The sequence below is a fragment of the Phalaenopsis equestris genome, unplaced genomic scaffold (assembly GCF_001263595.1).
Source record: "Phalaenopsis equestris unplaced genomic scaffold, ASM126359v1 Scaffold000507, whole genome shotgun sequence".
NCBI classification, from domain to species: Eukaryota; Viridiplantae; Streptophyta; class Magnoliopsida; order Asparagales; family Orchidaceae; genus Phalaenopsis; species Phalaenopsis equestris.
In genome coordinates, this window is record NW_018164947.1 from 1,090,648 (window position 1) to 1,094,805 (window position 4,158).

Consider the following 4,158-nt stretch of genomic DNA (forward strand, 5'->3'; position numbering starts at 1 on the left):
AGTTGCTTTTACCCATCTAGAAAACTCTAAAAAAAAGTAATACTGACGGTCTACTACCTTTCCAAATGGGGAAACCAATTGGTGAAGGGCTGTTATTCTATCACCAAGCTTCTCCTTCCTAACCTGTGAAAGCAAAATAAATATTTTTACAGATTTACCAAACTCAAAAATACAAATTAATGGCAACAAATAAATATAATATTTATGTTAAGTTCAGTTAGTTTTTCCCAAACAAGATTGTAAATATAATATTTATCATTTGAATCAAGGGCTTTTAATTTAATTAGAACTAAAAGGTTTCATGTCCTGTCACTTTTTGTAGCTATGAATGAAACCTACTGCACGTGAAAGTAGTAGAGGGGATCCACATCCTTAACAGTTTTAATATTTATATTATTAGTATGATAAAAAGCCGGGTTTAGTGATTAAATATGGGGTAGATATGTAAATTACACCCATTTAATCAATGAATGGCTGAATTCATATAAATCAGAGTGATTTTCTTAAAAATGGATTCAATCTCAGTGATTAAGCACACCATCAAACATAAAATTTCATTAAAAAGTATTGAATATTAAACAAAATTGAAGAACCTTTTATAAACATTACAGCACAGCCAAATTTTATCTAAAAAAAAAATTATATTTTTAACAGTTCATCTTATAATGCAATAATATTTTTTTATATAAACATCTAGCAACTTTTGTCAGCTTTCAAAAAAGAGAGAGGGGAGTGCATGTAGGCTTAGGGTGGGTTTGAGACAGTTTGTGCGTTTCAGGATAAGCTATCAGCTTATCCTGAAGCTCGGCGTGTGGGTCGACCGCGAGGTTCGACTCGTGGCCAGCATTTAGTATAAAAATGGAACCATATTTTCGGATAAGCGGGCAAAACATGCGAATCAAAAGGTAGCGTGGTGTTTTCAAAATTGTTCCCGCACTTACAAGCTACCACCCCAAACGGGCCCTTAATGAAATACAACCTTTAAGGTACTTGGCTGTGATAACGAGGACCCTTGAATCCTAGCCTTCTTCAAAGCTCCTCCATTTACTGTGCTGTTGCTCTTCAGAAACCAAATAATAATAATAATAATTCAGAATATAAATTATTAAACTAATAAAATAAAAAGTTTAAATTTTTTTTCTATTTAATTAATTTTTCTCTCACCTCGGATGGTGGATCTGAAAGTTGATGTTTTTTCTCTGCCTTCTTGCCAGTGAAATTCAACATATTGCTGCTGAAACTTGAAGTATCAGGAGAAACTGTTACAGTCTGACTCCATGAACTGGAGCTCAAGGCATAGCTAGAGTCTTCAGAGTTCTCTTGTTTCAGATCTTGAATTTGAGCTCCTTGTGATTGGTAAATCAGCTGCTGTTGGTAAATCAGCTGCTGCTGGTTCTCTAAATTCTCCATTCTTTTGGTTTGAAATGGAGCACTTAGGCTGTATCTTTCCTCTTGAGCAGCTATTCCTCCTCTGCAAGACAGTAATTATTAATTCTAATAAAAAGTATGAGTTTAATCCTTTTGTCAGAATAAATGCAGAAAAAAAAGTATAAATTTATGGTTTCTAATAATCAGCAGTTTTTGTATCTACGATAGTATCATTAATATTTATTTAATAATTTCAGTTCAAATATTTTCATAAACTTAATTGAAACTACAGATCACAAGCAAGGATGTAAATGCTTTGTTTCAATTAAGAAAACCGACATTATAATCCTATTTTTGAGAGGAGGAGCTGATTAATACGATTAACATGCACCAGCTCATGATCTATCAAGAGAACATAATTACATAGTGTAATTTGTAGTATATATACAGAGAGAGAGAGAGAGAGAGATTACATGAGAAGTTGACTCCATGATTGTGGGACCTCATGATCTTCACACCAAGAGCTCATCATAGGAATAGAATTAGAGAGCTCATCTTCAGAAGTTCTTCTCAAATTGCTCATGCTCCAACAAGCAGGACTACACCCTCCCATCATCTGCTGCACCAAAGAACTCTCAAAAACACCTCTATTCATTACTGAAAACCCTAAATCTTCCCTTCTCTTTCTTTGTCTCTCTCTCTCTCTATTTCTATTTTCCTTTCATCCTTTCTACTATCTTTGAAGGCCGACTTGCTTTCTTTGCTTCTATGGTGAGAGAAGAGAAAGCTTTAGATGCAAAGCTGTTGTTTACAAGAGGAGTGAGAAGCCTTTACTTTTGTTTCCTTTCCATTCATCTCCTTCTTTAATATTTTTGCCCTTACTCTTTATATTTTTGTTTTTTGTTTTTTTTTTTTTGTTTTTGCTTTATAACAAAGCATGCCAAGAAAGGTGATGGCAGTGTTTTCAGACCAAAGGATCGTTTTCTGGTTGTACTAAGTTGTATTTGATTTGGTTAGAAGTTACTAGCAATGGCTTGCATAAGGGTTGATTCTAAGGAGGTATGGTTGATTAGGTTGGTGAATGGTGGTACTTATTGTTTTGGATGTTGAATAAATTATATATATATATATATATATATATACACACATGGTTACACTACATAACCGTGTATGACGAGTCTCGGCCATCCCCTAATGCGCCTAAGAATTCGAGTGTCATACCCTATATTAGGAAGGAATCGAATCCCAGACCATAGGGGAATTACAACTGACAAGCAGATGTCCGACCCAAATCTGAGTACCCAGCGCAGATATATATATATATATATATATATATATATAAAACAAAAACATCTAAAACTTGATCTCAAATTTTCATCTATCGATGTAAATTTCTTTTCTTGCTTAATTTGATCTCTTATGCATGTAGTAGTAACAAGCATCAATATTCTTACTTAATTCATGATGCATAACATTATTTGCCAATACAATTATCAATCTATTGTCAACATAGGCATTTGCAGCTTCCTTTTGAGAGCTACTACAACAATACATGTAAATAACCTTTGAACTAACCTCCGAAAATTTCAGGCAATTTTTATATTTGAATTATGTTGAATATCATTATAGTCTGAAGTTGCATCGAAAATGTACAAGTCAAATAATTTGTGTCAAACTAATGGTAGAAATGCGCGACGTATCACTTTTCACTTAATAACGTCGGAGTACTAGTAGGTATTTTTGCCACTTAAATTTTAGCATCGACAATTCCAACGCTTAGCAGATGCAAGGCTCTTAATAACCTAATCCCATGCTAGCGACCCTCTCATTCATGCTCTCCCATTTTCTTCACCGTCTCATTAGTGTGTGCGAATTAGTGCTCCGATGACCTTTCAACGATTTTTTGGCAACCCCGTGGTGCTATTTAGTACCGGCGACTTGCGTGACTCTAGTCTCTCGTTTGGTAACCCCATTTGCGACGACCTTTCATTTTTATGAAAAAATTATGTCCTTTGAGTTTAAGGGGTGTTTGGCTGCAATTAAGATTTACGTTAATTAAAATTTAGTAAATACTTAAATCTAGATTTATCAGTTTAAAATATTGTAAATTTAGAATAGTGTTTAGTTGAGTTTAAGCTAAAATCCAGTAAAATTCGTTTGTCGTGTTTGGCATAAATTCATGCTTGTTATTTTCTTCTGAAGCTAAATCTAAGAATTGATTGCTATGTATACCAATTAATGGCTTATTTACATTTATATGTATAAGACCGCTCACGAGCACGTGTTTATGTATATTTATATGTGAAAAGCTCTATGTAAAGCTGATGAGTTAAATGTCTTCATCTTTTAAGTCTATATATAGGTCATTGATGTATGAATATCAAAGATATAAAATCATGGATGTACAATAGGTTGTATCCTTGTTCTCATTATAGAGGATTTTGTGCATCTGTCATCACAATTCTTATTTATCTTTCAGAAGGTTTTGATGCCAATTTGCAAAACACAAAAATCAAGCATATACTCTAGATGAAATCAAGTTGGATTTGTACCATACGGACTTTCAACCTAATTATTTGTATTGGAATGTACATAGATGGTATATATAAACTAGATATTATTAGTATGATCACATTAGTGTTTTATCAAGTTCTGTCCCTCCAACAGAATATGATCCTAACATATGTGAAGAAATGATTTTCGATGCAAATGGAGCTCATTTTGTTGAGTGTTCTTGTGGATGATTAACCGCCGAACAATGAAGTGCATAGATTCTATGATTTATTGAAT

At 33.5% G+C, this 4,158-nt stretch overlaps 1 long non-coding RNA gene across 1 annotated transcript; it reads right to left on the minus strand.

The window, feature by feature from the left end:
* Nucleotides 1-56: 56 nt before the first annotated feature.
* On the minus strand, nt 57-1,365 carry LOC110028294. The gene is made up of 3 exons (XR_002294415.1): nt 1,165-1,365; nt 980-1,060; nt 57-123 (listed from the first exon to the last, which is right to left on the minus strand). It is a non-coding gene; the product is annotated as an uncharacterized LOC110028294 (long non-coding RNA).
* Nucleotides 1,366-4,158: the final 2,793 nt, after the last annotated feature.